This window comes from Lactuca sativa, chromosome 1, assembly GCF_002870075.4.
Source record: "Lactuca sativa cultivar Salinas chromosome 1, Lsat_Salinas_v11, whole genome shotgun sequence".
NCBI lineage: Eukaryota > Viridiplantae > Streptophyta > Magnoliopsida > Asterales > Asteraceae > Lactuca > Lactuca sativa.
The window spans coordinates 124,298,613-124,313,061 of record NC_056623.2 but is presented as its reverse complement, the minus strand read 5'-3'; positions in this window follow the sequence as shown (position 1 = coordinate 124,313,061).

Below are 14,449 nucleotides of genomic sequence, written 5' to 3'. Positions count from 1 at the left end.
TATATATATATATTATGAACTTATAATATTATAAGTATAAGGGTTGAATTTTAACTTTTAAAATTCTAAGGGTTGGAACTAAAGTTGTTAATATGACTTTACTTGTTCCAGAACTTGAGGGCAAGTTTTGTAAACTTTCAAAACTTTTCATTTCTTGTAACTTATGAGTCAAATAGAGTAATAAAAATGAAGACTCTTCAGTTTTCTAACTCTTGTGTTCTTTTAATGGTTTTAATTCAAGCGTAACTTTTGGTTTTCCATAACTTGAGGACAAGTTATGGACTCCATTAAAACACATTATGATCAAGAATTAAACTACCAAGTAGGTTACAAGTAATTCTTATGATCATCTAACTTCATAAGATCAAGAACATGAATATCCATATCAAAGTTTCAAGACCATATAAACACATATAATCATGAAAAATTGATATTAGCCATTGTAAATGGATTAGAACAAACATTACACCATCTAAAACAAGTTTTCAAGTACCAAAACAGTTTAGGGTAATATTTCTAGTCCATTTCCAGCAGCAAAAGTCGAAAATCTGCACTCTGTGGCTCCTACTCGCCGAGTGCATGAACCTACTCGGCGAGTAGGTTGAAGATACACATGAACTCGGAGAGTCCCCCCATGGACTCGGCGAGTGCATCAGGCAGACAGCAAGTTTTTCGACTTTTTCCAATATTTTGCATCAAGTATCAAACAAACAAGCCTAGGCTCTAATACCACTGATGGGTTTTGAGCATTCTAACACTTCCTAAGTGTACATGCAACCCTAATAAACCTTGGATCAATGTTTGTCTAAGATACATGCAAATAATTATTTTTCCAAGGTTCATATCCTAACTAGCATGGCATGGGGAACATGAATCAAATAAAGCTAGTAGAAATACTTACCTTGTAGTAGTAGCTGATTGCTTGGAGTTTTAGAGCCTAGCACCAATAGTGTGGATGCCTCAAATGGAAATCACAAATCACCACAAACTTGGAACTTTGAGAGAATAGTCACTATTATCTTGAAATCGCCCCTCTTGCTTTACTCACCTCAACTAGTGATTTCAAGAACCAAAGCCTCCTTTATATAGTGTGGTGGATTAGGGTTACATCCATGTAAACCCTAATACCCATGTCTCTTCATTTCCATGAGATCAATGGGTTAAAGCTCCATGGAGTATCCATGGACTTTCCATGCAAACCTAGCCCATTCCAAATAAGCATTAGCCCACACTCTATAAATATAGAAGTCCATATTTAATTAGTAATATCTTTGATCTCTAAATTAATCCTAGATTAATTATAGATCAATACTAATTAAATAATATGATCTTATATTAATATATTAGAACTTATAATATATTAATAAATCATAACTTGTACTATTCTCAAAAGATTATCCATAAATTGTTCGGGTGAAGTGCAACCCAAATGGACCATGTCGGGTCATGTCAAGTACATACCAAATATAGTTATGGACTTAGACACTATATCCAACAGATTCAACGTCAAGTCTCGGATGCATTACAGAATCTCAAAGGTAATAAGGATGAGGGAAGCAATAGGGAAGGTTGCCAAATGATAAGAACCTATCAAGATTTTCTTAACAGTAAGCCGAGTTATTTTTTGTGGAGACAGGGGAGTCTATATTTTGATCCACTGGATAAAAGATATAGAAAGAAAGTGTGCTAGTAAACATAGAGTTAAGTTTGAAACATGCATGTTCATGGGAAGAGCTCTCCTTTGAGTATTCAAGTTAAGGCTTTTGGCATAGACGAAGCCTATGAAACTCCCTAGGAAGAGTTAAAGAAGAAGATAATAAATGAATTCCATTCTAGAAGAGACATGGCACAAGCAGAGCATGAATTCAATCATCTGAGCACCAAAGAGCCTGACCTATCTTTCTACACAATACGCTTTGATTACCTAGTCATCATATGCCTTGAGTTGGTCAACTAGGAGATCCAGAAAATCAATGCATATCTCCAAGGGTTAACTCCCCATATCAGAGTCGAAGTGTAATCACACCAACCTAATACCTATGAGGAAGCTAAATATTTAGCCTTCAGTCTCAAGGAGCCTATGCGTTAGAACCAAAGAAGGAGTAAAAAGAAATCCAAATAACTTAAGAAGAGGTGGGAAGGAATTGTCAAGGGAAAATCTAGTCAAGCCTTGTGAAAAGAAAGAGAGGAAAGTAAGCCTCATGAGATATCACCAACTTCACCAAGGGGAAACTTGGGAAGAATCCCCTTGTACAGTAATTGCAGACTTCATCATCTAGGAAAATGTAAGAAGTTTAGGTATAACAACTACGAAAGACCAAGGCACATCACAAACGTTTGCAAGAATCAACCAACAGAGTAGAAGGAAATATTGGGTGTTAAAAATAAAGTGGTTTAGGAAAATGTCTCATAGGAATGATCATGTGAAGTTTGAACAAGGGAATTAGAAACCAGTGAAGTTGTATTAAACATTATTATATAAAAAGATATACTTTGAATACATGTAGTAATAAACAAATAATCACAAAATATCCTTCTAGAAATTCACACCAGTATTAAGAGAAAAGATTTAGGTTTCTGTTGGTGTAAAATAAGGATAAAATCGTAAAGGATTTCAAAAGAAAAATATTAGGCTCTAATGATAAAGTTGAAGAGTTAGAAGTATGAAACTAAAAAGGAAATTTAGTTACCCCAATAAATAGGAAAACGGAATCGATTCTTGATTAAGAAACCGGCCTCCCCTAGTAAGATTATCTTGAGGTCTGGATTTTGGGAGGAAATTACTAAAACATGGGGAGAATGTGAGAATTAGGAATTTACTGTTACCAAATGTCCCTAGAGATTTTCATTAACCACTGATGATAATAGAAATTTTCATATTGAATGAAGAATATGATCAGCTGGATAATAATAGGATAAAAAATATGTGACAAAAGAGTTATATCACTTTTAATAATGATCAGTGTATTTGCAAAGTATAGAACAAAGTGACCCCTAGGATATAACCGTTCTAAAAATCTAACTCTGATTGGAGGAGTTATGATTTTATAGAAGATAAATATCAACCGCATTAATAACGCTATTAACATCAAAATGGCACAAAAAAATTGGTTGAGTTTTTGTAGATGTCAAATATTGTTGTGAGGTGTCGAAGGTGATGGATAGTTTCGATAGGTTGTTATTTTATTATAAGGGCACTTATGTATCAAAGTTTTTAGTGTTCAGTCCCTTATAGGTAGGAGTAGACACTATTTAAACCACCATTTTATAGGTAGTAACCTTATACCCCACTTATAGACCGGCTTCGTGAATGAGGCCTACTAACGGTAAGACTTACTTGTCTTATACATATATATAATTATTAAACATTTAATATTATAATAGTATAAGGGTTGAATTTTAAACTTTTAAAATTCTAGGGTTTGGAGTTAAAGTATTCATAAGTGTGACTTTACAAATTCCAAAACTTGAGGGCAAGTTTTGAAACTCTTCAAAACTTCTCATTTCCATAGTTTATGTGTTTAATGACTTTAAAAGAAAAAACTTTTCATTTTCCATAACTTGAGGACAAGTTACGGAGTCCATTAAAGGCATTTAGATCATTATTTTAATTAACACAATAATCAAATAATTTATCTATGATCTAGTTAAATTCATAAGTCAAGATAATGCATATCAATAATTTGCAAGAAATTAGCCTAATCATATAAACTAACAAATCTTGAAATTTTGACAATTATCTTTTAATTGGATAAGCATGATCACTACCACATCAAGAAAACAGATTTCATGTTTCAAAAAATAGTTTGTGGTAATGATTCTAATCCAATTCTAGCCAAAAACTAGAAATCCAGCACCCAGAGCCATCAACTCGACGAATGCATGAATCTGACTCCTGGAGTTGGTTTGTTACTGAGTGGACTCGTCGAGTCAGCCAGTGGACTTGGCAAGTTCACCGGTCAGAAGCCAGAAAATCAATTTTTTTCAAGTTGGAAAATTAATAAGCATCAAGTATAACATACAACAATTCTAGGCTCTGATACGACTGATGGGTTTTGAGCACTCTAACAACCTTATGGTGCACATGCAACCCTAAATGCTTTGGATCATTGTTTTCTCTAATTATACATGCAATTTGATTTTCCAAACCATTCATCCTAACTAGCATCCATTTGAACAAAATTACTAGTTTGATAACTTACCTCTTAATAGCACTTGTAGTTCCTAGCCTTCAAAAGCTTTAGCACCTCAAATGTGATGCCTCTAATGTGTCACAAAAACCAAGTGCAAAAGGAGGCTTGAGAGAATAAGTCACTTAGCTCAAAATCAATACACACTCTTCAAGAATGTTGTGGCAACCGATTTTGGCTCTAGGGGGTCTATTTATAGTGTGGCAAGTGCTAGGGTTACATCCATGTAAACCCTAATGCACCATGACTCTTCATCTTACTTAGGCTCCATGGGTGAACCTCCATGGACTATCCATGTTGGCTTAGCTCACTCAAATAACCATGGATCATTGGCCCACACTATACGAATCGTTGATTTGCCAAATCATTCCCCGTATATTTAATTAGTGTCTTTTGATCACTAAAATAATTCCAAATTAATTCTTGATCAATACTAATTAAATAATATGATTTCATATTAATACATTATACTTGTAATATATTAACAAATCACAAATAACCTTATTCTCAAAAGTCTATCCTATCAATTTGCATTGATGAAGGAAACCCAAAAGGACCATGCTACTCTTTCGTCAAGTACATACAAATTATAGATATGGGCTTAAACGCTAAATCCAACAGAAAACACTAAAGGAAATGGGTTCAAGATATAAGCAGATACATACTTGTATCTACTATTTCATTTTATTCAGGAATAACTATTTAGATTTGAATAAATGTCCCATTTATGAGGACTCAAGATGGAAGGTGGAAAAACAGTAAAAAAAAAAGTACTCTAATATTCTAGCTAAGGTATTATGGTACTTCCCCATCTCTTTAAACTAAAGTGCATTCCAAAGGATCTAATATGGAACAAGCTTGGTTGTGGTAGGAAAGATGATGGTCTATTATGTCACCCGAAGGACACACCAGAATACCATAACATCGATGATAGGTTCCTCGATATTGATAACGATGCAATAAATGTACGACTTGGAATTTCAGCTGATGAGGTTAACATAAACACATGAAACAAACATCACATTGTTTATATTGAACCTTTGATTGATGATCTTCATGTATTAAAGGAAGTTTAAGTATCAACTGTCATTTATAACTTTCCACCATGGTTGTGTATGAAAGGAAGTTCATGATGTTGTCATTACTAATATCCAGTTCACCATGTAATGATATTGATGTTTATTTAGAACCTTTGATTGATGATCTTCAAGTATTATTCGAACAGGGGGTTGAAACATATGATGCATATGCAGGAGAGAAGTTTACTATACACGCAGTTGTTTTATGGACTATAGATGATTACCCTACACTAGGTGTACTATGTGGATGTCCCTACATCAGTTACAAAGGTTGTGTAGTGCGTTGAAAAAAACACGCATTCTATCAGACTTCCTAAATCAAATAAACATAGTTATGTCAGTCATAGGCGTTATCTTCTATATGACCATCCATTCAGATGTTAAAACATTGGTTTCAATGGAAATAGGGAGCTGGAATAAGCCCCAGAGCCTATGAATGGGGAACATATATAGAACGAAGTGCAATCTATACGGAATAAATGGGGGAATTCCACTTCACCTTCTAATGGAAAAGGTGGGAAGTGTAAGAAGAAAAAGAAAACTTCAAAAGAAGATTGCTCGACATTAGGGGAAAGAAGGAAAAGTATTGGAAAAAAAATACAACACTTGGTATAAACGCCTTAAGTATTGATGGTTTCATTGATGGGTTTTGAGCATTCTAACACTTCCTAAGTGTACATGCAACCCTAATAACCTTGGATCTATGTTTGTCTAATTATCATGCAAAGTTGAATTCCAAGGTTATATTCCTATCTAGCATACATGGGGAACAACTTTTTACTTGAATGAAAGATAGAATAACTTACCTTGTTGTTGCTTATGTTCCTTGAAACCTTGTGAGCCTAGCACCCCAAGTGCGATGCCTCAAATGCTTCACACAACACCAAATGCTCTTGGAAAGACTTTTGAGAGAATACACACTCCTTGAAATCGGCCTAGCCCTCTTGTTTCATATGTGTAGCCGATTTTGTGGAGAATGGGACTCTTATATAGTGTTGGCACATCTAGGGTTACACCATGTAAACCCTAATGTGTCATGACTCTTCATTTCCATGACCCATGGGTTTGTAACTCCCATGGAGCATCAATGGAGCATCCTATGGGTAGAACCCAACTTGATAATCCATGGAGCCTCTTAGCCCACTATACAAGATATGAATGATTTACATAATCAACCCATATATTTAATTAGTTATCTTTTGATCACTTAATTAATTCTAAATTAATTCTTGATCAAACTAATCAAATAATATTATTAATATATTAGAACTTATTATATATTAATAATCTCCAAGTGTTATTTCTCTCATTTAGTCTATCCAATTGCATGGTGCCATGCAACCCAAATAGACCATGCCGGGTCGGGTCAAGTACACACCCGAAATAGTTATGGACTTAGACACCTTATCCAACAGTCTCCCACTTGGATAAGTCTAATAACTATAACTCTAGTACTTCAGGAACCGACCGACAATCATAGCTCTTTCAAGGTTTCTCGGAACTGAGAAGATGATGGTACGCCATTTAAGATAAGGGATCATATAAACCTTCGTTCTAGATATCAGCCGGACAAATACATGGAACAATGTCTTACTCATTGTCTAGCAGTTTGTTTCCCGATTTCCGATTTGTTTGAAAAAGAACTTAATTGAACACATCAACTTAGTTCTGACCGGGCCCGGTACATAGGTCAAAACAAAATCATCGAGGGGCATAGATATCAGCTTCTAATCTAAGAAGGAACAGATAAACTTCGACTCATATGTTTGTTCTACCACTCATTGAATTACACACAAAAGCACGTTTTATAACATCGAGTTACCAATGCGTTTTCGTACAATCAATGCATAACCAACTTGTAAGTAGCAAATCATATCTCTAGGTTTGAAGACTTATATGATATTACCGTATCACGATCACTCGAGATAGAATTCCATGAAGTGATTCCAGTGAGCGTGGGTTGAGTCCAATGCTCAGAACTTATGAGCACTCATGATTGTTGTAGCCTTGTCCAACACCTTAGACCTCTACAACCAAACATGACAGTCTTGATTCATACCTACTTCCAACATATGAACGACTGTGGAGGTTTGAATAATATGTTATACCAAACAAAAATTATTTTGGAAGTCAAAACATGCAAAGGAAATATAGTAAACGATCGACATGAGATAGCAACACTTTACTCATAAATAAAACACTTTTTATTCATCATCTAATGTCAATTACACTTTACAAATTTCGAGGTTATCTAACTACTAAATCTAATATCATCCTTCAGCCCTATGCTCCGAGCATGTTGGAGATGCTTAACCCGATTCAGTCCCTTCGTGAGGGGATCTGCCGGATTCTCATCCGATGATACCCTCTTTGCCACGAGGAGTCCTTCTTCTATTCGATGTCTGATAAAATGGTATTTTCTGTCGATGTGTCTGGATCTTTCGTGATCCCTTGGTGCCTTGGCTAAGGCAACAACGCTTTCACTATCACAGAAAATTTCCATTAGCTCTTTAATAGCTGGTACAACTCCAAGGTCTCCAGTGAAGTTCTTCAGGCATATCGTCTCCTTTGCCGCCTTGCTAGCTGCAATATACTCTGATTCACAAGTTGAATCAGCCACTGTCTCTTGCTTGGAACTCTTCCAAGAAATTGCTCCTCCGTTTAGGGTAAAGACCCAGCCCGACTGAGAGCGGAAATTATCCCTATCAGTCTAGAAGCTAGCATCACTATACCCTATAACTCTCAAGTCATCACTCCCACCGAGGGTAAGGACCCAGTCCCTAGTCCTCCGTAGGTACTTGAGGATATTCTTTACCGCAGTCCAATGTGCCTTGCCAGGGTTCCCATGATACCTGCTAACCATGCTCAGGGCAAAGGCTACATCAGGTCGAGTACACGTCATAGCATACATGATCGATCCTACAGCCGAAGCATAAGGTATTCGACTCATTTCTGCTATCTCAGCCTCAGTGCTAGGGCTTTGTGTCTTACTCAATCTGGCGTTACTCTGGATAGGTAACTCTCCTTTCTAGGAATCCTGCATGCCGAATCTCTTCAGCACCTTATCCAAGTAGGTACTCTGACTAAGTCCAATTAGTCTTTTACTCCGATCTCTCAAGATCCTTATCCCTAGAATATAGGCAGCTTCTCCTAGGTCCTTCATAGAGAAACACTTCCTAAGCCAGGACTTAACTTCCTGCAGAATTGGGATGTCATTTCCTATGAGTAGTATGTCATCCACATACAATACCAAAAAGCTAACTATACTCCCACTAGCCTTGACATATACACAGGATTCATCTTCACTCCTAGAAAAGCCAAATTCCTTGACCTTTTCATCAAAGCAAAGATTCCATCTGTGAGGTGCTTGCTTCAATCCATAAATGGATTTCTCAAGCTTACACACTCTATTAGGGTACTCGTTGCTGACAAAACCTTCTGGCTGACTCATGTAAACATCTTCAGCCAACTTTCCATTAAGGAAAGCGGTTTTGACATCCATTTGCCAAATTTCATAGTCATCAAATGTAGCTATGGCTAACATAACCCTAATAGACTTAATCTTGGCTACTGGAGAGAAGGTCTCATCATAATCCACTCCAGGAATTTGAGAGAAGCCCTTTGCCACCAGTCTAGCCTTATAAGTGTGTACATTACCATCCATGTCGGTCTTCTTCTTAAAGATCCATTTGCACCCTACAGTCTTACGACCTGGTACATTCTCAACCAAGTTCCAAACTTGATTGTCATACATGGATTGTATCTCGCTATCCATTGCCTCTTTCCACTTGGCTGACTCAGGGCCTGCCATGGCTTCCGCGTAACTGTTAGGTTCATCCAGACCTATTAGTGTCTCATTACTGATAAGTGTATCTCCTTCTGCAGTAATATGGAATCCATAGTAATGCTCAGGAGCATGCCTAACCCTTGTGGAACGCCTCAGAGGTACAGACTTGTCAATTAGCTCAACAAGAGTTTCCTCCTCAGGTTGAGTGCTAGGGTTTGAAGTTCCTTCACCGCTTGACTCTTGAATTTCTTCAAGATCAACTTGCCTCCCACTGTTTCTTTGACTTATGAACTCTCTTTCTCTAAAGAAAGCCCTCCTAGCTACAAAGACCACATTTTCACTAGGTCTGTAGAAGAGGTAACCAAATGATTGTTGTGGGTAGCCGATGAATATACACCTCTCGCTTCGAGGTTCGAGCTTATCATGAGTCTCACGTCTCAGAAAGCCTCGCAACTCCAAATCTTGATGTGGTCTAGTTTAGCTACTTTACCAGTCCACATCTCGTGAGGAGTTTTGGCAACTTTCTTTGTAGGGACTAGATTAAGGATATGGGCGGCAGTCTCTAAGGCATACCCCCAGAATGAGATTGGTAGCGAAGCTCGACTCATCATGGAACGAACCATATCCAAAAAGGTTCGATTACGTCGCTCAACCACACCATTCAACTGTGGTGTCCTGGGAGGTGTCAATTGTGAGACAATCCCACATTCCCTAAGATAGTCGAGGAACTCTGAACTAAGATACTCACCACCTCGATCGGATCGAAGCATCTTAATGTTCCTGCCCAATTGATTCTCGACTTCCTGTTTTAAATTCCTTAAACCTCTCGAAAGTCTCTGACTTATGCTTGATTAAGTAGACATATCCATATCTACTGTAATCATCAGTAAAAGTCAAATAATAACGATTAGCATCCCTTGTGGCATGTTTGAATGGTCCACACACATCCGTGTGTACAAGGTCCAACAAACCTTCACCCCTTTCACACAAGCCTGTGAAGGGTGACTTTGTCGTTTTTCCAAGTAAGCATGATTCGCAACTATAATCTGACTTTAGGTCAAACGACTCCAAGACTCCATCCTTTTGAAGTTGGCCTATGCGTTTCTTTCTTATATGTCCAAGACGATAATGCCATAATGATGCTTTATCCAAGTTATTATTATTAATTATTTCAATACACAAAACATTATTTCCTAAGTTATCTACAACAGATACAGCTTCATACACACCATCACAGGGTAATGCTTTAAAATAAAGAACATTATTATAGAAAGCATCAATAGAACCAACTTCATTATTAAATGAAAAGGTAAACCCTTGTTTGTACAAAGCATGAAAGGAAATAATATTTCTTGCCATTCCTGGTGAATAACAACATTTATTCAAATCTAAACTAAACCCACTACTTAGCGATAAAGTATAAACTCCAATCTTGGTGACAGGTGAAGCTTTCCTATTCCCCATGATCAAGTTTATTCTTCCTTGCTCCACATTCTCACTTCTTCTTAGTCCCTGCAAGTCACAACAAATATGAATACCACAACCGGTATCAAGGACCCAAGATTTAGAATGGGGTGAGTTATTAGAAATGATAGTGTAAATACCTGCATGATTGGGTTTGACTTTCCCATCCTTCACATCTTGCTGGTACTTTGGGCAGTTCCGCTTCCAATGAGCCTTTTCATGGCAATAGAAGCATTCAGCCTGTTTTGGGTCAGAAGAAGTAGTGATGAAACCTTTCTTGGTTCCACTTGAAGAAGAGCCATAAAGGGTCCGAGCCTTGGTACCCTTCGAATAGCTATTTCTCTTCCTCCCTCGACTTTTCCTGATTGCCAAAACCGGAGTTGAGTTTGGAGTAGAAGTGTTAACAACCGACTTCCCCTTAAGACCTGTTTCTGCGGTCTTGAGAAGTCCCTGAAGTTTGCTGAGTGTGACCTCTTCCTTATTCATGTGATATGTCATGCGGAATTGATCATAGCACGATGGTAAGGAGTGAAAAATGATATCTATTGCAAGCTCCTCAGGGAAGTTCACATTAAGCTTCAGCAATCGATCCACATACCTTTGCATTTTCTGCATGTGGCTTGTGACGGATTCCCCGTCCTTCATCATGGTTGTTATCATGGAGCAGATGATTTCATACCTCTCTTGTCGTGCACTTTGATGGTATCTTTCCATCAGATCTTGGTGCATTTCATAAGGGTAGAAATCCTCATAGGACTTTTGGAGTTCTGCTGTCATTGTGGCCAACATGATGCACGCCACTTTGGTAGCATCTCTTTCATGTGCCTGAAAGTCAGCGATCTCCTGAGGAGTTGCAGTGGTCTCATCAATCTCCTTAAGCTCCTTGTCAAGGACATATTCTTTGTCCTCGTAGCGGGTAATCATCCTGATGTTTCTGATCCACTCATTGAAGTTGGATCCATCAAGGTGACTTTCCCACACAAGTTCATAAGGGTAAAGGAGCCATTAGGATTAGAGCCTAAAGCAGCATTGTTTGAAGACATCTAAAAGAAGAGAACAAGATTAGTTTAGATATTAAGAGAGTCCTTAATAAAACATCCAAATGTAATATTAAGGCTAGGATCCAATCACAATATATTATAACTTAGAAGAGGTATGTCGTAATCCAAGCTATAACATATTCGAAAGGTAGGTGAATGACGATTCACCAATTTCCACCACGAAAACCAAAATATTTAAATATTAGGTTTATGATTGGTTCTTAGAAATTCCTAGATTCTTTGAGATTCAATGAACTTTTCAAAGGCATGTTTCAATCTCGAGTGTGCCCTCCAAGTTTTGTGACTGGGATACCGAGGATCACAAAACGAGGTGTGAAGTAACCATGCAAATCACTTGGTACCCTTAAAGTTTATCACTCAATCGATGTGCCGGTAAACCACACACGCTCCACCGATACTATAATAAATCTTAAGTCACCCTTTACCTACCTTGTTAAGTCCAAGTTAGTGTGCCGGTTAACTAGACACGCTCCACCAACGACTTAAACAAAGTGTAAACTATAATTTCATGGATTAGCACCTTATTCACATTTTTTCTAAAGTAACAAAGATTGGGAATTTAATAAAACATTTATTTACTTTATAATATTCATCATACTTTAATGAGAATTTATAAGTCCTTGTCTTACCCATTCGGCTAACGACCCTCCACCAGTCAAGCAAGTGGTGGGTGAGAGTGGACACCCATTAAGTTGCCATTTTATAGGCAACAACCTTATACCCACCTTATAGACTAGCTTCGTGAATGAGGGGTACTAGCGGTAAGACGACTTTGATATTATACATACATATATATATATATATATATATATATATATATATATATATATATATATATATATATATATATATTATGAACTTATAATATTATAAGTATAAGGGTTGAATTTTAACTTTTAAAATTGTAAGGGTTGGAACTAAAGTTGTTAATATGACTTTACTTGTTCCAAAACTTGAGGGCAAGTTTTGTAAACTTTCAAAACTTTTCATTTCTTGTAACTTATAAGTTTAATAGAGTAATAAAATGAAGACTCTTCATTTTTCAAACTATTGTGTTCTTTTAATGGTTTTTAATCCAAGTGACTTTTGGCTTTCCATAACTTGAGGACAAGTTATGGACTCCATTAAAACACATTATGATCAAGAATTAATCTACCACATAGGTTACAAATAATTCCTATGATCATCTAAACATCATAAGATCAAGAACATGAATATGAACACTTTCATGAATCAAAATCACACTTAAACTTTGTAATTTTGATAACTAGTTGTTGTAAATGAATTAGCAAAGACATTACACCATCTAAAACAAGTTTTCAGGTACCAAAACAGTTTAGGGTAATGTTTCTAGTCCATTTCCAGCAACTAAAGTCGAAAATCTGCACTCTGTGGCTCCTACTCGCCGAGTGCATGAACCTACTCGGCGAGTAGGTTGAAGATACAAGTGAACTCAGCGAGTCTCCCCATGGAATCGGCGAGTTCATCAGGCAGACAGCAAGTTTTTCGACTTTTTTCAACTTTTAAGCACAAATAACAAACAAACAAGCCTAGGCTCTGAAACCACTGATGGGTTTTGAGCATTCTAACACTTCCTAAGTGTACATGCAACCCTAATAACCTTGGATATATGTTTGTCTAATTATCATGCAAAGTTGAATTCCAAGGTTATATTCCTATCTAGCATACATGGGGAACAACTTTTTACTTGAATGAAAGATAGAATAACTTACCTTGTTGTTGCTTATGTTCCTTGAAACCTTGTGAGCCTAGCACCCCAAGTGTGATGCCTCAAATGCTTCACACAACACCAAATGCTCTTGGAAAGACTTTTGAGAGAATACACACTCCTTGAAATCGGCCTAGCCCTCTTGTTTCATATGTGTAGCCGATTTTGTGGAGAATGGGACTCTTATACAGTGTTGGCACATCTAGGGTAACACCATGTAAACCCTAATGTGTCATGACTCTTCATTTCCATGACCCATGGGTTTGTAACTCCCATGGAGCATCCATGGAGCATCCTATGGGTAGAACCCAACTTGATAATCCATGGAGCCTCTTAGCCCACTATACAAGATATGAATGATTTACATAATCAACCCATATATTTAATTAGTTATCTTTTGATCATTTAATTAATTCTTGATCAAACTAATCAAATAATATTATTAATATATTAGAACTTATAATATATTAATAATCTCTAAGTGTTATTTCTCTCATTTAGTCTATCCAATTGCATGGTTCCATGCAACCCAAATGGACCATGTCGGGTCGGGTCAAGTACACACCCGAAATAGTTATGGACTTAGACACCTTATCCAACATTCATTCCATCCTAAACTATATATTTCATGCATGTTGAAAAGAATGCGGTTGAGAGTCTTACCAGTACAATGCTAAACCTACCTAACAAGAACAAAGACAGATTGAAAGCTCACAAAGACCTCAAAACCTTGGGGTTACAAACAGAGTTGGTACCAAAAAAAAATATAAGGTTGTTAGTTACTCATGCCCGTATCAAGCTGCACATTAACTCCAAAAGAAAGGGACAATTTTTTTTCAAACGCTTAAATATTTGAGGGTTCCACAAGGCTAGTGTTCAAAATTTTCCTTTGGTAAGTAAAAAGAGCATAAGCTTATTGGACGTAAATCGCATGACTATCATATGCTAATGCAACAGTTTTTCCAATTGCAATATGATCGATAATGCAGAAATCCACAAGAGATGCTACTACCAGATTATGTTTTTTTTAATTATATTTCTCGCAAATAAATGATAGGGGCAGAGCTCGATGACTTGGAAGTAGATATGTGTGTCACACTGTGCTTACTAGAGAAACACTTTCCACCATCTTTTTTTAT